The 25,857-nt window shown below is 38.6% G+C and overlaps 1 protein-coding gene across 14 annotated transcripts in view; it reads right to left on the reverse strand.

The window, feature by feature from the left end:
• Nucleotides 1–25,857, reverse strand: part of LOC140729646 (leucine-rich repeat-containing protein 4C-like) — a 1,048,826-nt gene that overhangs the window by 217,736 nt on the left and 805,233 nt on the right. For 13 of the 14 annotated variants that reach the window (XR_012099387.1, XM_073049655.1, XM_073049659.1 and 10 more), the window contains one exon: nucleotides 5,526–5,676. The exons of the other annotated variant lie outside the window; for it this stretch is intronic. The gene's annotated coding sequence lies outside the window, so the exon portion shown is untranslated. The remainder of the gene's footprint in view (nucleotides 1–5,525; nucleotides 5,677–25,857) is intronic. 14 annotated transcript variants of the gene reach the window in all.

Below are 25,857 nucleotides of genomic sequence, written 5' to 3' on the forward strand. Positions count from 1 at the left end.
AAGCTGGTTTGCGTGCGTGTATGCATTCAAACATTTGTCTGAGTACTGCTGAAAACTGCTTCTTCTTGCCAACAACACCCATGCATCACCATTTTACAGGACATGTCACACAGGGACTTGGTCTATATAGATATATATTCTTTTTTGTGTGACTATATGTTTACTGCGATCTGACATGTGTTATATGTGCCTTGTGCTATGGATGACTGTTGTACTATGTTTGGCAGCTTGCAACACTGTTTCATTTGGCTACATTCAATGGTATTCATGTATGGTTGAATAATAATTTAACTTGTACTTGAACTTTCAATGGCAGTGGCATTAGCTAATCACCTAAAGATTAATTACACTGAGTACTTTAAGAGCCATAACTTACAAAGTTATAGAGCACAGCCTAGAAAGTAGGATAACCTAAATAGTCCATTTTGGCCAGAATGGATCTGGTGGATTGAGTAGTCTTCTGAGTGGCAAGTTTCTATGGTTCTTGGATTCCATTTAGAAGTACAAGTTAGAGAAACTTTCCATTAAACGCTTGCTCTGCTGACCCTGTTACTGATTTTTTTGAGTTGAAGAGATACATTATTTGTTGATGGAAAGTGCATAAAGAAGATAACCATTCAATAACCATTGAATTCAAGTTGTAAAGAAGTCCGCAAATACCATGGAAATAAATTTCTGGTTAATTAATTCAGATGAGATATCCCCCATAAGACTGGGACCATGTACTGCTATGCTAAAGAACTATTATACTTGTTTGCCACCTAACAGAAACATATTGTGCAAACTCTTAACAAAAATAATGCAATAAATGATTTGAATATTTATCCTGTAATATAATGGTTATTTTGTTTAAAACGCATCAAGCAATTTAAGAATTTAACACAGAAAGCAGAGATCTAGAAATTACATCAGTTATCACAACCTTTATGTGCACTAAGCAAATTCATTTTTACGGGAAGATGTTTGGTAAGGAAATTGAAGATTTGGTACATAACTCAATGAGCCAGCTGGATAGGTGTAATGGTGTTAATGTAGGAAAAGACCTGTACTTCAGATTCACATGAAGACATCCCAGGTTCTTGAGTATGTTGCTGGATGCTACTGCTCTAGGACTCTCAACCTACGACCTATCAGTTTTCCTACACTTAGTAACAAGAGGCCTTTCGTCACTGAAGAATGTTCAGTTTTTTTACTTACAACTATGTGACACAACGTCCTGGACCTTCACAACTATAGAACCCTGCAATGGCAGGCCTTCAAAAAACACCTTGTTAGTCCACTCCACGCCTGCACTGTGTGTCATTTACAAAATCCTCAGCAAATCTGGTAGCATCACCAGACCTGTAAACTCTGTCACCACTGAAAGACGAGTGTAACTGGCATATGGAAGCATCATCACTTGCAAGTTTCTTTCCAAGTCACACACCATCTTGACTTGGAAACATGTTGCTGGTCCTTGTATCTCAATTGATCTAAGTCCTGTAAGTTCCCGCCTAAGAGACAAAGACTGCAGCAGTTCAAGAATGAGGCTCCCTTCTATGTCCTCAAGAGCTTTTAATGATGAACGATAAAGGCTGACCATACCAGTGATGCCCTCAGCTGAAAAGTGAATTTTAAGTATATGTACCTTTCACTTATCATGCCTTTCCATGCACTGATGGATTCTGAGACCATTCTCTATCTGAGAATGTTACCAAAGCTGTAATTAGAGATATGTTGTTAGATCCATGTTATATATCAGTTGCTTTATCACCAACTTTCTGAATTAGTCGTTTCTCTTCTCTACACTTTATTTTTTTGTTTGCTTGAAACTTTGAGCAGTTACATTTTCCAGATCCGATTGAAAATTACTAGTCTGAAATGTTATCCACCTACCAAGCCGGCTTTATCTCCTGCACATCTCCATCATTTTCTGTTGCAGTCTCAGGGAACTGACATGTGGAGTATTTTGCTTTTCTGTTATCTGTAACGTATGATTAGCAAGTGTGGGTTTCAAACATCTACTAACAGATACACTCAGTGGCCACTTTATTATTTATACGTGTACATCTGCTCATGACAATAGACAATAGGTGCAGGAGTAGGCCATTTGGCCCTTTGATCCAGCACCACCATTCAATGTGATCATGGCTGATCATCCACAATCTGTACCCTGTTCCTGCCTTCTCCCCATATCCCTTGACTCCGCTATCTTTAAGAGCTCTGTCTAACTCTTTCTTGAAAGCATCCAGAGTATTGGCCTCCACTGCTTTCTAAGGCAGAGCATTCCATAGATCCACAACTCTCTGGGTGAAAAAGTTTTTCCTGAACTCCATTCTAAATGGCCTACCCCTTATTCTTAAACTGTGGCCTCTGGTTCTTGACTCCCCCAACAATGGGAACGTTTCCTGCCTCTAGCATGTCAAATCCCTTGATAATCTTATATGTTTCAATCAGATCCCCTCTCATGGTTCTAAATTCCAGTGTATGCAAGCCCAGTCGCTCCAATCTTTCAATATATGACAGTCCCGCCATCCTGGGAATCATCCTTGTGAACCTACGATGCGCTCCCTCAGTCCTTCCTCAGATCTGGAGACCAAAACTGAACACAATACTCCAGGTGTAGTCTCACCAGGACCCTGTACAAATGCAGAAGGACCTCTTTGCTCCTATACTTAACTCCCCTTGTTATGAAGGCCAACATGCCATTAGCTTTCTTCACTGCCTGCTGTACCTGCATGCTTACTTTCAGTGACTGATGAACAAGAACACCTAGATCTCGTTGTACTTACCCTTTTAGTAACTTGACACCATTCAGATAGTAATCTGCCTTCCTGTTCTTGCCACCAAAGTGGATAACCTTACATTTATCCACATTAAACTGCATCTGCCATGCATTTGCCCACTCACCCAACCTGTCCAAGTCACCCTGCATTCTTCTAACATCCTCTTCATATTTCACACTGCCACCCAGTTTTGTGTCATCTTCAAATTTGCTAACGTTACTTTTAATCCCTTCATCTAAATCATTAATGTATATTGTAAGTAGCTGCGGTCCCAGCACCGAGCCTTGAGGTACCCCACTAGTCACTGCCTGCCATTCTGAAAAGGACCCGTTAATCCCTACTCTTTGTTTCCTGTCTGCCAACCAATTTTCTATCCATGTTAGTACCCCACGTCTAATATTGCCCACTAATCTCCTATGTGGGACCTTATCAAAGGCTTTCTGAAAGCAGGTGTCTTTACCTGAATGCAGGTATCTAATCAGCCAATCATGAGACAACAACTCAGTGCAGAAAAACATGCAGACATGGTCACGAGGTTCAGTTGTTCTTCAGACCAAACATCAGAAAAGGGAAGAAATGTAATTTAAGTGATTTTGACCTTGGAATGATGTTTGTGCCAGATGGGGTTGTTTGAGTATCTCAGAAACTACTGATCTCTGGAGATTTTCACACATAAACATCTCTAGAGTTTTTACATTGATAAATAGACTTCATATAATACCAACTCTCATTTCCTGTTATCTCAGAAGAGCCATTTTCTTGTATATATTACACTTCATTCCTCAATGCCACCATATGTCAAAAGATAGAGAGGATCAAGTATTTTACTGCAATGCTGAAAGGAGAATATAATTGGCAGCATTGAATAATTCAAGGGGGAGAATATCTTCAATACCATCTTTCTTCCCCTCTTAGTTTCCACTGCCACATCAAGTACTATCAAGATTAGACACAGCTTTATTTTACATTTTACATGCTCTCTCAGGGCAATAGACTCAACAGCATTAATTAGTTCATTTATCCTTGAAGCTCAGTTTCACACCACTGAGCACTTAAATATTAATGCCATATTAAAGCAAAGTAATAAATATAGAAAATATTAAAAATATTGCTGAATAAGATTTGCTGGCAAGGAATAACAGGTAAATAAGTATGAAAAAAGCAACCAGTTAAATCTGATCATGCTGACCAAATTTTATCAAGGAGCAGATTAAAAATCATTTAAAAAATGACTCAAATAACCTTTGCTAAACTGCTCAGGATTTCAGCCATTCTGTTAAGTTGCCAGGATTTAAATGGCAATTCACCAATGAACAAGTGATTTTAGTTAGCCTCCTTTATACACACATGGTAGGAGTAATTTTGAAAAGTTCCAGGTAAGAACAATCAGAGAAATTATGTTATAGCAGAAGCCCTGTAGCTGAAGTTAGTTCTCTGTTTTCTGAGCAAAATACATGCCACATGTACTTTTTACCACAGACCAGCTGAGTTTCTCTTCTGACTCTGGTGCATTGTTACATTATGTGTTAAGGATATAAAATTCTATTGTGCTATGTTACTAAAGTTAATGTGTTCTTAATGAAACCAAAATCACGTTTTTCCATTCAACTTTTCCATATCATAATGACATTACATGGCTAATCAAGTTTATTATATCCTCCCCTTTTAATCATAATTATAAATTTAATTTAAATAAAAATGCTTTGCTCCCTAAGTATCCTGCAAAGATGAATTTCAGTAATGGAATGTAGCAAAGTTATAGGATGTAGCCTCCTTATCTTCTAGAACTAGTTAAGGATATTGTGTTTCTTTCTATATATTGTCACATTGAGGGAGATATTCCCCATGATATAAGCTGTATAACAAATGCCTTCCCCTTTGTCACAACATTTCACAGATATTGATTGAACTATTATAATGTACTTGTAACTTGGGAGTGTGTAGGGTAGCTACTGAGTTCCTGAGACTATGTTGCAGTTTTTATAATTATATAATTATACAAACTTAATATATATTTCTAGTTAGTTCATCCTCCAAGAGGACCCCAACCTTATCATAGGTTTTGGGGTCTTGATGCCTCAATGACCCAGAGAGCTATGTTGGCTGGAATCAGGGCTTTATGCTTTGACTCTTGGTAGGGGCATCCATGCCGAACAGTTCAAAGAGTAGAGGCCAGACTAAGAGTGGTCCACCAGTGCTCCAGGCTCAGGAGTTCTGCTCAGTGTTAACAACCCTGAATGGTCAAAAAAATTTTTTATGAAAACACCAATGGAAAAAACCTTCATTGCTGTCCTAAACACCAGTGGCATAACAGGCAGTAATTAGTTCATGGTTTTGAAAAACAAATTGCATTGCTTATTGCAACCAACTCCTTGACATACTTGAAGGCCAATAATTTCCAAGTGAATCTCCCAGGAAGATATCAAACAAATTTCAGCAACCAATCTGTTGGCAATCTTCGATAGAATGATATAGCCCTAATTTCAAATGAATGTATTCACCATTATATTACAGAAGTATGATCAAAACAAATTATTTCAGTATGTAAGCAAGGATTCACTGAGTTGCTGCACTCAGTTATACTTTTGCCTTAAAATGATAATATAAAACTTCAATAAACCTAATGAGTTGAGAAATTATATGTTTCAAGGAATACATTTGCTCATAATTTATCTGATCTACTGCAAGTACACAAGGAGCCTCAGCTGACACCCAGCATGTCCAACAGATAGTCTCTTTAAAATTCAATGAGATTCATACCTCCTTCTCCTTATGCTTTCAGTTCCTCCACTCTGCACAGCAGTTGGTTCCATGAAGTTTGTGTGGGATCTCCAGATTTCCGATGGAAGATACTACCACAACATCTTCAAATAATAGCAACACTGCATATATCCTCTGCCACTTGAATGACCTAAGTGTGAAGAATAAGACTCCAATATTATGCCAATCCAATGTCGTTCACTCAGCAATACCGAGAGAAAGCAGGAATTATTTCTTTATAGAGTTTAAGTCATTAATAAGAATGAGTTGGTTCTGTGGCCAAAATGGAAGCTACATCACTTCTGTCACCTTATAATGAAGTTTGGAGATTTGCAAATGTCTGAAGCCAAGGGATATTTTTAGGTATGCTGTTCCCATGGAAATAGTCCTTTCTCTGTGAAGCTACAATTTAAATTTACTTAACCACTTTTCACAAGTTGGTTTCAAAGCCAGTTTCATTAATTGAAATTAGGTCAAACTAATCTAAACTGATGTCAATGCACAATGCAATTTTGCTATAACAATTGTACTTTTATCTGTCTTGTATAGTTTTTTTTCAATGAGAACATGTTAACCCTATTGAAAGCCATTCCATTCCATGACAATTAAATATTTCTTAAAATCAGAAAAGGAAATAGAATAAAAACTGGCCATATTTCTTTAGAGTGTTGGTAAAGATCTGTACAAAATTAAAAATAAATTAAATTTTAAAAGTTCCATGTAAATATCTGCAACAAAATGAAATTCAATGTAGTTAACAGTATGTTAATATTTTAACACTTTTGGTTGAAAATGGCACTATCAAAGCCATGCAACAGCTTCCTGGTAGATTGAAAAGTAAGAAATTCAACTAAACACATTATTTATAACATCTTTTCTGAAGCGAATTGTGGTGAACTTGTGCCACAGACTGTGAGGAGGCTGGTGGATGTGAGGCTGAACTGGCAAATGAGTGGTGCTGGGGCATTGCAAGGTGCAGTGTGTTCGAGCAGGAGTAGCAGACGGAGTTCGTATTGCCACTGGAGATGGAGTGCAGGCAATGTGGAAAAGTCTCGATGCCCGTCTACCTAATCCAGGTGCAAAGTTGGATAGCCTCAAGTGCCAAGCCGATAATTTTAGTGAGATTGAGAATGGCTCTGGGCTGGGTGGCCCAAGCATATCGTGGTGCCGGGGTCCGGATCCTAGAATGAGGCACTAGCACAGAGAATCTGGAAGCTTGAATCTGGGAAAGGAGGCAGGGGCTGAGCTGATTTTGCTTGCTCGGTCCTTTTTCCGTGGCACTATGACTGAGAACTGATCTGGCTGCTTTGCATTTTTGCCCCACTTGGTGTGATGACCTGGGAACAGATCTTGGGTCTACTCTAGCTGTTCTGGGAGCAGGTCTGGGACTCATTCAGGTTCAGAATGCTTTTATTGTTTGCATGATTTGTTTTTATTTTCTCTCTCTTTCTCTGCGCAGTGGTTTTTAGTATTTCTTTTCTTAAAATTGTGTTATTCGGGTTTCTTACTTTGTGGCTGCCTGTAGGCAGACACATTTCAAGGTGTATAATTTATATATTCTTTGATAATAAATGTGCTTTGTATTTTATAAGCTTGAATATATTTACTTTGATAATAAAGTTACTTTGAACTTCCAACTTTTGAACTTATATAGAATAAGCATTTTTAAATTGCAATGGAAACTTAATAAAGTCAAAACTGCACTATCTCAAGGACATAACATTATTCAGATTTGCAACTGAATGAAAAATCTTAATTCTTCTGAGCCCTCATGGAAATCAGCTGCTTCCTTTGATATGCCTTCAATTATCTCGAACAGGGGTTTCCAACCTGGGTCCACTGTCTCCTCAGTTTCATGGTAAGGCTCCATGGCATAAAAAAGGTTGGCAACCCCCTGATCCAGGCCTAAGGTCTTACAACCATTACTACACTCCTCCCTTTCTCTCTTCTATTAGTGCTCACATGCTTTTGGTTCCCTACCCTAATTTATGCTAACATATCTCCTATTTTATCTGATAATACTCTTAACTGTATCCTGGATGTTTTACAACATTTAATCTTATTGCAAGCTCAGTTTTGTAATAAAAATAAAGAAAATGGAACTACACCATGAATCAGACAGTAACCACGGAAATAGAAATAGAGAAAGGCAGGAAAGAAGTTAAATTTAATTTGTACAGACGGAGTTACAAGGAATGTATAGGATAAATAGAATATCTATGATAGGATGAGGCTAAGGTTGCTCTGGGATAAAGGGTAAAGATCAACCAGTAGTTGGGTAAATGGGGGCATCTAGAAAGTGAGAATAGAAGGAAAGGAAAAGTTGTGAAATACATATAGTACTGTGTTAACAGAGAGAAATAAAGTGTGCTAATATCACCAATTGATGGTTTGTATCAGAAGTAGCTACTTGGATACAAAGAGAGAAGGTAAGCTACATAATTGATCCAATCAGTACTACTGGCTGCAACACTCCCAGGCAGAAGATGAGGTGCATCTCCAAGCCTGAAAACTTAAAACCGCAATGAGCAAAACCAGTCTAACTTGCCTTACAACTTACTTCTCTCCAACTACCAGTGGTAAAAAAACCACTACTTTTTGAGCACAAATACCTGCAACTGATGCTATTTAAAAGCTGATCACTCTAAGCATGGTATAGTGTCTAACAGCCATGCAACTGATGTTAGTTAGCGTATGTTCGGTATCAGTCCCCTGCTTCAATTAAGTGGCACAGTATCCCAAATAAATAAAGGGAATGCTGGCTAGTTTCTTGATTTAGTTATTTTGTTTAAGATTTGTCCCAAATAAATGGCTGTCCTGATTAACCGACAGCCCAATTAAACAGAATCCACTGTACTCCAAACATTATTATAGGACTAAAGTATAACAGGACATGTTATGGAAAGACCAAAAGACCCATTGGAAATAAGACTTTTCCAACACTGCCCCAGTCTATCAGTTCCACCCTGAAGTGTCAGCATGAATTTACAAGAGTATCAGTTTCTGGAGTGGGTGGTGAATCCATAAATGTCTGACTCAGACGTGAAGAGAACTCCCACTGAAACAAGGCTGGCATTTACTACACACCCTTGGTGATGCTATTGGTGTGTTAATTAAAACTGTATGTAACACTGCTTAGTAGTCTATCGATTGGTTGCTAAGCAAAATTACAACAAATTGAAATTATGAAACAAATAGCACAGGGGGTCAATACAACAAGCAAAAATGTAGTCATATACTGATTATTGCAAAGTCTTATAATATATCTGCTTATAGCTGAACAACATAATCCATCATTGCAAACATGATTTAATCAATTGTAACATGAGAGTGACAGTTGTTGATATCAAGATGGCATTTAAATATGTACAGGATCATGGAGACTTTTTGACAATGAAGCTTATGGAAATCAAGGGGAAGAGTCCATTCAAATTTAGTTGTTGGAGGTCAATCTTCTCAGCCCCATAATATCACTTCATGGGTTTCTTAGGTCCAATATCCCTCATCTGCTCATTTAACGGTCTTCATTGCATCAGGACCATTGAGATATTCAAGATTCTTGGATGGTGACAAAATCAGAGGAAATGGGGTTCGGGCAAGAAAGTTGATCTGAGATGAGTGTTAGGTAGTGGAACAAGCTTGAGAGATGTAGGGTCTCTTCCTGCTCCTATTTCTAATATTTTTTTAAAGAAAGGCAGTCTTGGACAAACCACCTGGAATGCCACTAACTATAGTGAAGGTTAAAAACAACAAAACTTGGTGCCTTTCACATCTGAAGCAAGAGAGGAGAAAAGGGTTTGGTGCTGGAATTTTGTTAAAAACTATTTTCTGCACACCCTACTAAATTGAACATGCCTTTGAAATTAATAACATAATTGGACTAAAAGCCTTAAACATCTGAGTGAAGTAGTGGTGAGGGTCTAGTTTACAGGTAAGGTTCAGGGGTATGAAAGAAGTATTTCTGCAGTCTGGGCCACATATTAAAGAGGCATGGAATCTGTTAGGTCCAGAGAAACAGGAGATACATGACAGTCAAAAACCTCAACAAACCTCGTAAGAATAAATTAGCCTCTGGTTAACAGGATTTTCACTTTGTCCCTTTCTGAAATTAAGTGTCTGTGACATGGATTTTAGCCATGTTTGCCATTTTAAAATTATTAACCTCAACCTCCGGCTGTCCATTTTCCACTCCTCTGCCTTCGAGGTTTAACACTTTAAAATTTCATAATTATGCCATTTTAATCCTGTCTATTATTTAACCAGTTCAATTCAACTGTATTTCTGCCTTATAATTTAATTAGCAGTGCTGCTGCGCAAGAAGTTTCTGATGAGATCAAGCTGACATATTTAACTAACGAAAAAAAGATCTTTAATTGGGAGCAAGGGACATTGCTTATTAAAGTTGTCAGTGTGGGTGCAAGTGTGTTTGCTGGGGAGAGGTTTTGATACCTGTGGTCCTAATAATATATAGATCATGCTCCCCCTGCCATAATCATCTTTTGAATGAAGCTGATTTCAGGCAGAGCTTACTCAAGAGATCAGGGACCTAGATTAAAAAGCAAAACTGCATCCTAACTACTTTGCTAATGTCATTTGAAAGTACACTAATTTTACTTTATTTCTGTAGCTTCATATCGATCAAACATAACACTGGAAAAGAGCTGATACATTACATCAGTGCTACTGATCTTTGCATTGCTAATACTGAGGTCCAAAACGATTTTAAGATCTGTTTTCTGTCAGATATGTTTGGAATGCAAATACATGGACATAATTGAAAACAATGTCATTTGTAGGGTCTGAAACACTATTACCTCAGAAACCTCCTGTGATGAGTTGGGAAAGGATGTGCAGATATCACTGTTTGGCTTGCAAATATATGTTTCTCACTCTATTACTGATTTTGACCACTGGCCACAATGTCAGGAATGATGAGGCTGGTAGCTAACTGGTCTTTGAGTCCGCAGGTTTTGAACTTCCACAGAGAGATTACAAATGTCCAGGCTGCCATTCCATTGCAGTGCTGATGGAGACTACAGGGTTGTACTTTGACTATTGTTGGACTATTTCTTCAGATGAGATGTAAGGTGGTACCTGCCATCGGACAGGCTAGGTGGACATAAAAGTTCCCTGAAATTTTTCAGGGAATTATCTGTGGTTACCCAGTTAATAGTTACTGTATGTCTTCCTCAACATTACCAAAATTAATTGTCTGATCATCTTTTTATTGGTATTTGTGGGACCTCATTGTGCATATTTCATTTGTCACCACAGTGATAAACTTCAAAAACCATTCCATTAGCTGGAAAACTCTTTGAGATATTCCAAGGTAATGACAGAAATTAAGGGTATTAATTTTTTACACAAATTGTTCTAAAGTATATGCCTCTTTGTTTCATCCTGACCATATATTTAAGTGAGGTTGGAATATGATCACACTGCTTCAGGAAGCTGGTAACTAGCATGATGACAGGGTTCTAAATGAAAATTACCTCTGCATTTTTACTGTGAAACAATTCCTGCTACCAGAGTAAAAGCAAAAGCAGGCTCAGGCTACAGTTTCATTCTCCTTGTTCATTGTGTTTCCAGTCCAACCTTTCATATGATTCACTCCGACCACTGTTTCTAGTATTGGTGCTGCCAAATTGTGCGGAGGATATCATGTGATCCTGCAGGGTATCTCAGGAGATGACGCAAGGTTTGCTTCTTCAGATCTACATAATAGTGTATTACACAGATAATTTACATATGTCAAATCCAATTCTCAATCTGTTCAGGCTCTGCTTCGTGTGTTGACACCAATCCTTGATCACTTCAGAATCAGAATCAGAATCAGGATCAGTGTTAATATCACAGACACAAGCTGTGAAGTTTGTTGTTTTGCGGAAGCAGAGCAGTGCGATGCACTTAACAAAAACTATAAATTACAATAAGAAATACTGTATATATATTTCTTATTATTCCTGGGTTGGTTCATTGTCCATTCAGAAATCTGAATGCAGAGGGAAAGTAGCTGTTGCCAAAATGTTCGATGTGTGTCTTTAGGTATCTGTACCTTTTTGATGGTTGTAATAAGAAGTGAGCATGACCTGGTTGATGGGGAGTCCTTAATGATGGATTTTATCATTCTTAGGCATTGCCTTTTGAAGATGGTCTTTATGCTAGGGAGGTGGTGCCCATGATGGAGCTGGTTGAGTTTACAACCCTCTGCAGCTTTTTCCAGTCCTGTACAGTGGTGTCCTCATACTGGATGGAGATGCAACCATTTAGAATGCTCTCCATGGTACATACGTAGAAATTTTCTAGAATCTTTGGTGACATACCAAATTTCCTCAAATGTTTTCATGCTCTCTGTTAAAAAAAATGTTGCTTAAAAATTAATTCCTGGTCAATAAAACTAAATGCTTTATACAACCACATAGTACAATGCAATTAATCTCTAAACCCAGTTCCATTTATTCCAATGGAATAAATTATGTATAATTTGTACAGCATTATTGACAGGGAATGAAGTTTGAGGTAAGTGAGATGCTGGAGGCTGAAAAGTATGAGTCATCATATTCCGTCATGGAGATGAAAAATGGGAGATGGAATAAAGAAAGTGTTCCAACGGAGGAACTACTAGAGTAAACATTTGTCTGCAGTTTTCATGGAATCAACAGCACAAAATAATAACTGTTATAATCAAAAACTATACTGACAAATCAGCAATCGTCACTTGGGAAAGCCAGATTCTTTATGTTGAATGGCAGATTACAGATAGTCCATGACTGTCAGAGTTATTTTGATATGAGATCTATCATATCATATGCTGACCAATCCTTGGTGTCTTGTGCTCTGGATTATGATTAAGATGAATCTTCTGATGAAAAGGAAGTAATTCTTGCAAATAAATTAACTTTAGATCACAAGTAACTTAAAGGGAATTTGCTTAGATGAATTAGAATCATAGAAATAGTATTCATTAATGACGATTAGCAAAAGATTATAAAATGGGTTTATTTAATTAACTGTTGATTGGGTTTTAATATGCTGCAAGGAATCCCATAAAAATATCATTTAAAATTCAAAATTGATGTTGCCTTTATTCTAAAGTGCACTGTATACTCAAACTGATTGTTTGTTTGATAAAGACTGACCTTGAGTTGATGAAAGAAATTGTCATTAATCCACATTTGAATCATCCTTATGCCTTCTACTAAACAACTGAAACTTTCCTTACATACACTAAACCCTTGTGAATTATTTATCCAGAGAATGATTTGATTTGTGACTCTTGGTGGGCATTGCACTACTACGCGGACAGATAATTAAGGCAAAGAGAATTGCTGTAATTATGAGGAAGGTAATAGACAATAGACTTTAGGTGCAGGAGTAGGCCATATGACCCTTCGAGCCAGCACCACCATTCACTGTGATCATGGCTGATCATCCACAATCAGTACCCCGTTTCTGCCTTCTCCCCATATCCCCTGACTCCACTATCTTTAAGAGCTCTATCTAACTTTCTTGAAAGCATCCAGAGAATTGGCCTCCACTGCCTTCTGAGGGAGAGCATTCCACAGATCCACAACTGTCCGGGTGAAAAAGTTTTTCCTCAACTCCGTTCTAAATGGCCTACCCCTTATTCTTGAACTGTGGCCTCTGGTTCTGGGACTCCCCCAACAAAGGTATAAGCAGATACTTATATGAGAGGGAAAGGAACAGAACATAATGTTAAGATGGATAAGTATATGGACAGGAAAGGAATGGTGGGTTATGGGCTGAGTGCAGGTCAGTGGGACTAGGTGAGAGTAAGTGTTCGGCATGGAGTAGAAGGGCCGAGATGGCCTGTTTCCGTGCTGTAATTGTTATATGGTTATATGGTTAGATCAAATAGGATGGGAGAAGGTTTGCAAGTAGCATAAATATTGGCACATACCAATAGAGAAAAATGGCTTGATTTTGTCTTTTACATTGAGCATAATTCCAGTTAAAATATTTGCGGGTTGAAACAATAATCTCTCAAGTTGGAGTCACATTCATTTTTATTGGAATATTTAGTAAAATCAGAACTAAAATTATTTATAACAAGGCACGACTTTGTACATCATCATACAAAACAGTTTTAAACAAGATTTACAAGCAATTAATAATTTTGAGCCACTATTCAATGTGTTACCTTTAGACATATCAGTAGTGACACCTAAGTGATGATATCAAGTTTTTTTGTGTTGTTACCACAGCTTTCTGGTCCCTTCATCAGTGTCACATCTCTTAAGTTTCTGCCTGTTCATCGTATCAGTTTTACCTCCTGTGTTTTCTTACCTTTCCCTGTAATATTTTAAATTTGTATTCACTTTTAATTATTTTCCAAATTCCCTTGTGAAAAGGTGTAAGCTTTCACCATCATTACAGTTATGGTGTTCCATGTCCAAAGATGTCACCATGATATAAACACTTGTGACCTCTCCCTGCATTCAACTTGATCTTGAAATTACACCTTTTGATTACCAATTCACCAGCTTGTCAAAATATTGTTTTCTGGTTAACTTTTATCAAGATTCTGTTTTGCTTTGAGCATCACTATTATATTATAGACTGAAACAAAAATCTGCATTCTTTTAAAAAACAAGGAAGTCTGCAGATGCTGGAAATCAAAAGCAACATACACAAAATTCTGGAGGAACTCAGCAGGTCAGGCAGCATCTATGGAAATGAACAAATGGGTGATGTTTCGGGCCAAGACCCTTCTTCAGGTTTAAGAAGGAAGGGGGGAGATGCCAGAATAAAAAGGTGTGGGGAAGGGGAGGAGGCTAGCTGGAAGCTGATAGGTGAAGTGAAGGTGAGTGGGCAAAGGAAAGGGCTGGAGAAGGAGGAATCTGATAGAAGAGGAGAGTGGACCATAGGAGAAAGGGAAGGGGGGGGGGAACCCAGGGGTAAGTAACAGGCAGGTGAGAAGAGATAAAAGGTCAGGGTGGGGAACAGAGAAACAGGGGGGGATGATTTTACCAGAAGGAGACAATAATATTCATGCCATCAGGTTAGAAGCTACCCAGACAGAATATAATGTGTTGCCACTCCACCCTGAGGGTGGCCTCATCTTGGTACAAGAGGAGGCCATGGAATAACATGTTGAAGCAGGAAAGAGAATTGGAATTAAAATTCTGCTTGTGGAGATGGAGCGGAGGTGCTCAACAAAGCGGTCCCACGATTTACAATGAGTCTCACCAATGTAGAGGAGGCTACATTGGGAACACCAGATACAACAGATGATGCCAGTAGATTCATAGGTGAAGTGTTTTATATTTCCTTGTGTAACTATCTCTTTCATGTCATCCAGGTTGTCAGTAGCCTCCTTAAATGGGCTCTCAGTGAGAAGTGCATCCAACCACGAGTTCAGTGTGCAATTCTATCTCGGAACTTCATCAAGGAACCAAGTACAAAAGGCCTGCATCTCAGGAAAAGCATTCTCACTAATGTCCAGCAATAGCTGCACCTCAAAGTAAATCAATGGCAACATTGATAGTTGTCAAATTCACTTTATTGTGCTGGAGTCCTTCCAGAATAAACTTGAACATAACATAGTACCTTGCAGTCTGGCATCCATTCATTTCTAATGAAGACTACTGATGCATTATACATAAAGAGACATTGTTTCCTGCCAGAGAGCAACAGGCAAAGGCATCAGGTGTCACAATGATTCTTAGGTTGACTGCATAGTAATCACTTTGTGAGACACACAGTGACTCAGGAATGTGCTGTTGCCAAAGATGATTCTGTTTCCTCAACACACACAATGTATATAGGTGGTGAGACCTAGAATACAGTGGATTCTTGTTAATTGGGACACACTGAAACCAGCGACTGCCCCAATTATCTGAAGTTTCATGGAAATATTTTTAAAAGTATATAAAAAAACACAAACTACCATTCAACTAAGTAACAAATTATGTATTTGTATGAAACATAGAATAAACTAGAACACTACCAATATTACTATAATGCTATGTGTTAGTTCATAATGGTTAAGGACAGAGGAATTCATTAAGTGCACGCAATTGGTAAACTATCCATTCTCAGCCCCTTAAAGCATCAAGGTTTAATGCTTTCCTTAATAACCAACAATTTCTTTTCATCACTTTCTCAAATATTTGAACAACACGTCACAATTATAAAATCCAGTGCTTTCTTTGAACTTGTTAGTGTTGCGTGTTTGTAGCAAAGGGAACCGTCTGTTTCATCAGCATTGTAGATATCACCTACACAAAATTTTTGAAGCAAGTCGTCAGTTTTGTCGATTTCCATGTCTCTGCACTTATAGCACCAGCACTACCTTTCTCACCATGTGCTTTCTTGAATTTAATGTGGTGCCTACATTTCCATTGAGATAACCAACCATCTGTTGCTTTAAAATCTTCATGACCCAGCTTCTCAGCTAGCTCCATTGACCTGTTTTTAACGTTGGTCCACTGATCTGTATGCATTTGGCAGTTACAATGGAAAACCACTGATTGAGGGCCTCTTCAACATCTGGATCCTCAGCATCGCACATTCATCTTTGGGATGTTCCCTGTTGTCACTCGCAGTTTATTTTACTGTTGTATCCAAGCGCGCAATTGTACATTTCGGCACTCCAGTCATCTCTGCTAGGTGATTGTGAGAGGTGTTAGGTGGTTGGCTTTTTATTTGGTCCAGTAGGCTAATTTCTTCATTTATTGTCAAATCTTTTCATGGCAAGCGTCTCAAATTTTTTTAAGCCAAGTGAAAAAAACAAGATTATGGAAAAAAAATCACTGCTTTTTTGAATTGGTGCCCATCAGCCCAAATGAATAATACAACATAAGCACACACAACTGATGCAATTTTTCACTCTAAGCATGGTGTAGTATCTAACAGTGATACAAGTGCATGAGACTGACCATCTCCTGCTCTAATTAAGCTGTGTCGTGTCACAAATAAATGAAGGAAATCCTGTCTATTTTCTCAGTTTATTTGTCCCAAATAAGCATCTGCCTTGATTGACTGATGGCTCAGTTAACTGGAATTTACTGCCCTCTGTTACTGTTCTGATCTGCTGAACAAAGGAAGGGTGCACTTGAAATAAATGGAGACTATAAGAGGTTTCCCAGATTAATTGGTAAGGTATGCTCTCTTCTACATTGCAGAAATCAAATGCAGATCAGATGACTAGTTTGTGGAATACTTACTTTTTCCACAGATGCCAACTGACCACAAAGTGGTTTGTCTTTTATTTAACTCTTTTGCGTTTTCCCCACAGAGAGCCAGCAGAGATGCAATGGACCAAATAGGCTCTTTCTTTCCATATCAATTTTGGAAATGTATGACCTATTAAAACAAGCAAAATTATTCTGGGCTTTGTCTAGGTAAATGTGTGGATGATGGATTGGTTGACTAGATCTGTTATCACAGACTGAGGAAGATTGTCCATATAGGACCAAGATATGCAAAAAGTACAGAGGCTTTGATATTTTCTAATCAAGACAGCTAAGAAGACTTAGTTCTTGAATGTACATAAGGCTGTGATAGAGAGTTTTGGACATCAAGTGAATCAGGGGACAGGGTAAGTTTAGAAATTTACATGATAAAACAGGCACGAGGTATTATTCCTGCTTCTATTTCCTAACTGCTAACTTGGACCCAATATGGCAAATGCTTGGTATCCTAGCAGTACATATGATGCCTTCATTGTGCAACAGTCCAATGGGTCATCTGCAAAAAGAGATCTTGGCTTGTTGGCATACAAAATGCAGAAGGTCCAAGGATGTGATCGTAGATTTTTGGGGAAAAAACGTATGAGTGCATAATCAAACTGGATCACAGCCACAATCATTAAAGATTGTAGAGCAGTCATAGTGAAAATCTTAGTCTGCTCTGCCTTCCTTTGCCTTATGCTTTCAGGGATGCAAGGAATCAGCCTGATAATAGGGCTAGGCTAATGAAGTGACCATTTTCTCACTGAGTTTTGGTTGTTCCAAGCAAAGGGAGCTATCAGTAATAATACGGTTTCTGTAGATGTTGGACCATCACACAGATTATATTTCAACATTAACTTGTAAATTCTGTATGCCATAGAATTTTACTACAGAGAAAGAGGCCACTTATCCCATTGTATTTCAAAGTTCAAAGTACATTTATTATTAAAGTCTGTATACTATGTGGTGCATCATTCAGCATCACATTGGCCCCCATGAAGACCTTCTCACAACGGTGAAGAAAAGAAAGCTGAGATGGTACGGCCACGTAACAAGATCCAGTGGCCTTGCAAAGACCATTCTACAAGGAACTGTGGAGGGGAAAAGAAGGAGAGGCAGACAGAGGAAAAGATGGACGGACAACATTAAAGAATGGACAGGGAAAACGTTTGAGGTGACCCAGGCTCTGGCACACAACCGTGACAAAAGGAACAGACTGGTGCAAAGCTGGTCATGACGGCACCCCGACGACTCCACCCGGAGTTAAGGGCGCAAGATGATGATGATGTATACTATATGTATTGAAATTCATCTCCTTACAGACAGCCACAAAACAAAGAAACCAAATAGAACCCATTAAAAGAAGAAGTCCATTAAATATCCAATGTGCAAAAAAAATTCTTCCACATATAAGCTGTATGGTATCTGATGCAAGTGTGTGATATTGAGACGCTGACTTCCATTGTTTCGATGATTGTAAAGTTAGTATAAAGGACTCCACCTGCTTTTGAGGGATTTACCTGCTGATTTAAACATGAATCTGACCACTAGATAAAAGATTTGTTTTATATATAATAAAATGTAAAGTATCAAAAACAATAAAACAATTTAAAACTTTATTAGCATGATAAAGCCCCTAAAAAGCTTCAGAAGACTTCTTAAGCAAAAACAATATATAAAATCATAGCACGCTTTCAGGTATTACAGGGAAAGTTCATTTCATTGTGTCTACTAAATGTATTCCATTGAAGGAAATGTAATGAATTTTATATACAGAGTGCATTGTCATGATACAACTAGAGGCACTATTGACCAGGGATGAATTTCCAAGCAATTGATTCTGTTCTGTTTACAATAAATACATAATTTATCTCATGCAGAGCTGCATGCATTTGTACAGCAGTGTATCCACATGAGGTGCGAGATAGATGCATGTTGGCTCCCTATCACCAGCACAGCTGGTCCTGTTTTTGAAAGTCATCTTCATGGTAGGTTTACAATTTGCCAAATACTTTTCAGGAGCTAAAATTGAAACTAGCCCAAGCCCTATCAGAATCAGATTATTGTAAAGAGTCAGTTTCAAGTTTGTGTACTGATCACAGACAACATTACCAAACGCTCATTTACTTACATCTGAAAGATGAAATAAATAGAATGATGGAATAAGCTGTTGGCTTGGAAGAGAATTGCTGGTGATGTCGTCTTTGCAGATAACTGCACTTCTAAATTTGCCCCAATGTATTGCAGCGCAAAGGACCTTTCACAAGGTTTGACTTCGTTCTCCACAATTGAACTCCATATCAAATACAGGATGGTGCTATTTTGTGAGTCTGAATGAACTTTGCACGTTAACACTAACATTTCTGTCAACCACAGAGCTGTCTTATGCATTGTCACAATAACCTGGATTGTAAATGTAATTACAGATAAAGATTTACTAATGTTATAATTAATATACATCATGTACATCTGATTTTATTTTCTAAGATATTTTCATACAGTCATAGAGTACTACAGTACAGAAACAGGGCATTTGGCCCATCTACTCCATGCCAAATTATTCTGCTTAGTCCCATCAACCTGCACCAGAACCATTGCTCACTGTACTGCTCCCATCAATGTACTTATGAAAATTCCTCTAAAATGCTGAAATCAAAGCTGTATCCACTACTTCCTCTGCCAGATTATCCCACACACTCACCACTGTCTGAGTCCAGATGTTCTCCCTCATGTTCCCTTTAAATATTTCTACTTTCAGCCTTAACCTATAACCTGTAATTCTAGTCTCACCGGCCACAGTGTATATATCTGATATTATTTACTTAATTATTGTTTTTCAATCTGAATTATCAGAGGTATTTTGAAATAGTTAAGATGTGATACAATGAGCTGTCAAAAGGCCATAAGTGGACCAAAGGAGGATCGAAGGAACTGCCAACTGAGGCCTCGTCACTCCATTTTGTAGAACAGCAAAGTATTGCAGCAAGATCTGGGGCTTGACTGCATTCTGAGAGCTACAAATTGTTAGTAAAACCACAGGGCTTCCATTGGTCGATATGGGGAAAATAGGAGACAAAAATCAATACTTATTTCACACTTGTGGTGTGGAAAATGTACTCCTTTAAGGTATAGATTTAAAATAACTGCTTTGTCACAGATTTTAGACTTCATGTGGAGAATTTTGAATTTGGATACGCACACAAAATACATGCAAGAGTAGCATCAGCCAGTCCTATCTACCACCAGCATATTCTGATGACTTCAATGGAACTGAATCTCCAACTATACCGAGATAAACATATTTACAGCTGACACCCTAGCAGCCAGTTAGTGGTAGTAGCCAAAGACAAATTTATTCCCATTTTTGTATAATTCTGTCATGTCAATTTTCAGTGTAATGTGCTGAGGTGCAATGGCAAACTTTCGAAAAGAATCCTTTGATTTGCCATATGTTACTGTTTCTTAGCATTTTTTAAGAATATCCACTACTCAAAGAGTTAGCTTGCAAGTTTGGCTCAGCTTGTGTTCATTTATCTCAAAAGAAAAAGCTGGTTGTACTCCTGTGCTATATCTACTGAACAGATACCTAACTTTTTTTTAGGTTCAAAATAGATCTAGTTGATGGCCAGAAATCATAAAGCAAAAAAAAACGCAAATTCTAGATAACTGGAATAAAAACAGAAATTTCTGGGAATAAAGACAAAAGATTTTGCAGATTCTGGAAATCAAGAGTAACATACACAATAGCTGGTGGAACTCAGCAAGTCAGGTAGCATCTATTGAAAGGAATAAAGGAGCAACATTTTGCTGAGACCCTTCATCAGGACTAGAAAATATGGGGGAAGAAGCCAGAATAAGATGAGAGAAGGGAAACGGGTACATCTGGCTGGTGATAGGTGAGGCCATGTGAGGTGGAAGGTAGGTGGGGATGAAGTGAGAAGCTGGAAGGTAACAGGGTAGAAAAGGTAAGGTGCTGAAGAAGAAGGAATTTGATTGGGGTGGAGAGTGGACCATATGAGAAAGGGAAGGAGGAGAGGCAATAGAGGAAGGTGACAAGTAGGTGACAACAAGGAAAGAAGTAAGAGATTATAGAGAAGCTAGAAATGTGAATGGAAAAAGTACAGAAGAAGGAAGGCGGGAGAAATTACTGGAATTTAGAGAAACTGATGTTCATGCTGTCAGGTTGGAGGCTAACCAGAATATGAGAGTGGTTTCACTGTGGCAGCAAAAGAGGCCATTGACCAACATGTCAGAATGGGATCAGGGATTAGGCTTATAATGGCTGACCACTAGGAAATCCTGTTTGCTGTGGACGGCGCGAAGGTACTTGACAAAGTGGACCATATCTACTTTGGGTCTCACCGATGTAGAGGAGGCAGCACCTAGAGCACCGGATACAGTAAATTACCCCAACAGACTCACCTGGAAGGACTGTTTGGAGCCTTGTATTGCTGGGCATACCCCAACAGGTCAGAGAACAGTCATGAAGACAGAAATGGTTCGAGTTAACATTTCATCAGAAATACTGTGACCTACAATGGCAAAAGTGCAATTTTATTTCATTGATAAATATTTTCTAACTTTGTTAATTTGTGTATTTTCTTCCATTCAATAAGTGGTGGGAGGAAATAATACTTCTGTTGAGGTATATAAAATGTGATCATCATTCAATAATGTTAACTGTTGCCTCTCCACAGGTACTGCCAAATCTGATGAACATTTCCAACAGTTGTTGATTTTATTTGAAGGCCACAAAGTAATGAGACAACAGAATCTCCCATCAAGTGCTTTGTAATGCAAAACAAGCTGATTTCTACCCTTCAGGATCCAGTCCGGTTTCCTGCCGCAGTATCAATATAGTACTCAGGCAACTGGGGTGATCTATTTGATTTGCTCCTTTTGTGATGTTAAGCTACCTATTGAAATCAAGCACACAAAAGTAAAAATATCTGTGCCTCAGCAGTGGTTGTATTGATTTCCACTGTTTTCAATTTAAGCCCTTCAAGCTGGTAGAGAAGCAGCAGATAGTAACAGGAAGGCACTTTGTACCGATTGTAATGACAGTTCTTTGGAGGTTCAGCAATTCAGGAAGCTAATGGCATCAGTAAACAACTTGCTCCACCCCTACTCCGTCACACTGCCCCAGACAATAAAGCTTCAAGTGTGATTCTGGAAATGTGGCTCACTTCCCAAATCTGTGAAGACAGTTATTGTTGATGTAATTCATTACCATCTTTAGAGGATCAGCACAGCCTTTGGTTAATTCAAAAAAAGACTATTTTTAAGATCAATATCCTGGCACAAAATTCAAGCTCTAATGGACAGCAAAGATCCCTGTCCTCTTACATGCTTCTGAGACCCAGATTACTTGCAGCTGATGCCTCAGGCTACTGGAACAATATTACTAGTAACACCCACAAATGCTGGAGGAACTCAGCAGGCCAGGCAGCATCTACGGAAAAAAGTACAGTCGACATTTCGGTCTGAAACCCTTCAGCAGGACTGGAGGAAAAAAAGCTGAGGAGTAGATTTGAAAGGTGGGGGGAGGGGAGAGAGAAACATCAGGCGATAGATGAAATTTGGAGGGGGAGGGATGAAGCAAAGAGCTAGGAAGTTGATTGGTGAATGAGACAGACGGGCATGAAAGAAAGAAGAAAGGGGAGGGGGGAGCACCAGAGGGAGGTGAAGGGCGGGCAAGGGATTAACATGAGAGGGACAAGCGGATGGGAAATAGTGAAGAGGGAGGAGGGTGGAGGCATTACTGGAAGTTTGAGAATATTACCAATGCTGGCTTTGAATCATAAAGGTTCTAAAGTTCTGAAATGGATCCATTCCGATGCCATGACAATGGTGAGTAGAAACAATTTCAGAATTTATTCATACAGTTACATTATCCTACTCTGTCAACTGATAACAGATCATTTACTACAGCTAAGCAGTTATCAATAGAAAATACAGCTTTCCTGAAAGGAGGTGGGTACATAGCACAATTGTACAACTTTTGTGAAATGAGATGTGAGTTATCAAATTGTAATTCATTGCCTGCAGCTAAAGATAACACACACAGTTATTAACATACACTCAGTGGCCACTTTATTGGGTACCTACTGGACCTAATAAAGTGGCCAGTTAATGTATGTTTTTGGCCTTCCGCTGTTGCAGTCCATCCATTTCAAGATTTGACACGTTGTCCTTTCAGAGATGCTTTGTGCACACCACTGCTGCAACAGGTGGTTATTTCAGTTAGTGTCGCCTTCCTGTCGGCTTGAACCAGTCTGGCCATTCTCTTCTGAATTCTCTCATTAAAAAGGTGTTCACAAAAAAGTGGCATTCACAGAACTGCCACTCATTGGACATTTTTTTTTATTTCCACACCATTTTCTATAAACTCTAGATACTGTTGTGCATGGAAATCCCTGGAGGTCAGCAGTTTCCGAGATACTCAAACCACTCCATCTGCATCAATATACATTGCACAGTCAAAATCACTTAGATTGCATTTCTTACCTATTCTGATATTCAGTTTGAACAACAATTGAACCTCATGACCATGTCTGTGTGCTTTTATGTATTGAGTTGCTGCCACGTGATTGGCTGATTAGATATTTTCATTAACGAGCAGGTGTACAGGTATACCTAATAAAGTGTAACTGAGTGTAAATTTCATCTAAATTGTGTACAAGAAGCAAAGTTGGAGCTATTCAGAAGAAACAAAATGTAAAATAATTCATATTTTTGTTACTAATTTTGTGCTCATATAGAAAAATACAAGAAAATAGAATACATTGAATTGAGTTATTTTGTTATAATTACTATCCTTAAACAAATATCACATACTCTGTAATATCCAAGTCTTAACTTTGTCTTCTATAGATTAGCCCTTTAGGTTCATAACTTATAATGAGTTCAATGCCAGTTCTACCACCTCTATCTGATCACCCAAGGAAGGAGCATGGTATTTCTGACAGGAGTTTCTGTATTTTGACATCTGGGGAAATGACAAATGCTATTAGATGATTACAAAGGTAAAATCTGAATCAATGCATAGACGCAAGCTGGATTCAGTCTGATATTAGACTTCTCACTGTTGTGTTGACGATTGTGTTTACCTGATTTGAATGTTGTGCTGGACAAGTTTATTTTCATGTTGGTGGTGAGGCACAGCAAAGCCTCGGTCACAAACAGACCTCTGCTGGCTAACTACTGAAGCCTTGTCCCTTGATGCCTGACAACCTTTGACAGGCAACAGAACTGGATGTCGACACTCACCACCTGTCATAGCTGGGTGTCACCTGTAACTGTTTTTAAGTTATATTTGAGATTGAAATAAACCACCAGATAATAAAAAAAACAAGAAGAAATTAATTTTTTAAAAATTTAAAGACTAAGAAATCCAAAATAACAAAAATAAATTTACATATAACCATATAACCATATAACAATCACAGCACGGAAACAGGCCATTCCGGCCCTCCTAGTCCGTGCCGAACTCTTAATCTCACCTAGTCCCACCTACCCGCACTCAGCCCATAACCCTCCACTCCTTTCCTATCCATATACCTATCCAATTTTACCTTAAATGACACAACTGAACTGGCCTCTACTACTTCTACAGGAAGCTCATTCCACACAGCTATCACTCTCTGAGTAAAGAAATACCCCCTCGTGTTTCCCTTAAACTTTTGCCCCCTAACTCTCAAATCATGTCCTCTCGTTTGAATCTCCCCTACTCTCAATGGAAACAGCCTATTCACGTCAACTCTATCTATCCCTCTCAACATTTTAAATACCTCGATCAAATCCCCCCTCAACCTTCTACGCTCCAATGAATAGAGACCTAACTTGTTCAACCTTTCTCTGTAACTTAAGTGCTGAAACCCTGGTAACATCCTAGTAAATCGTCTCTGCACTCTCTCTAATTTATTGATATCTTTCCTATAATTCGGTGACCAGAACTGTACACAATATTCCAAATTTGGCCTTACCAATGCCTTGTACAATTTTAACATTACATCCCAACTTCTGTACTCAATGCTCTGATTTATAAAGGCCAGCGTTCCAAAAGCCTTCTTCACCACCCTATCTACATGAGACTCCACCTTCAGGGAACTATGCACTGTTATTCCTAGATCTCTCTGTTCCACTGCATTCCTCAATGCCCTACCATTTACCCTGTATGTTCTATTTGGATTATTCCTGCCAAAATGTAGAACCTCACACTTCTCAGCATTAAACTCCATCTGCCAACGTTCAGCCCATTCTTCTAACCGGCATAAATCTCCCTGCAAGCTTTGAAAACCCACCTCATTATCCACAACACCTCCTACCTTAGTATCATCAGCATACTTACTAATCCAATTTACCACCCCATCATCCAGATCATTTATGTATATTACAAACAACATTGGGCCCAAAACAGATCCCTGAGGCACCCCGCTAGTCACCGGCCTCCATCCCGATAAACAATTATCCACCACTACTCTCTGGCATCTCCCATCTAGCCACTGTTGAATCCATTTTATTACTCCAGCATTAATACCTAACGACTGAACCTTCTTAACTAACCTTCCATGTGGAACTTTGTCAAAGGCCTTGCTGAAGTCCATATAGACTACATCCACTGCCTTACCCTCGTCAACATTCCTCGTAACTACTTCAAAAAATTCAATAAGGTTTGTCAAACATGACCTTCCACGCACAAATCCATGCTGGCTACTCCTAATCAGATCCTGTCTATCCAGATAATTATAAATACTATCTCTAAGAATACTTTCCATTAATTTACCCACCACTGATGTCAAACTGACAGGTCTATAATTGCCAGGCTTACTTCTAGAACCCTTTTTAAACAATGGAACCACATGAGCAATACGCCAATCCTCCGGCACAATCCCTGTTTCTAATGACATCTGAAAGATCTCCGTCAGAGCTCCTGCTATCTCTACACAAACTTCCCTCAAGGTCCTGGAGAATATCCGGTCAGGACCCGGAGATTTATCCACTTTTAAATTTCTTAAAAGCGCCAGTACTTCCACCTCTTTAATTGTCATAGGTTCCATAACTTCCTTACTTGTTTCCCACACCTTACACCATTCAATATCCTTCTCCTTAGTGAATACCGAAGAGAAGAAATCGTT

The sequence above is a fragment of the Hemitrygon akajei genome, chromosome 6 (genome assembly GCF_048418815.1).
Source record: "Hemitrygon akajei chromosome 6, sHemAka1.3, whole genome shotgun sequence".
Classification (NCBI taxonomy): Eukaryota; Metazoa; Chordata; class Chondrichthyes; order Myliobatiformes; family Dasyatidae; genus Hemitrygon; species Hemitrygon akajei.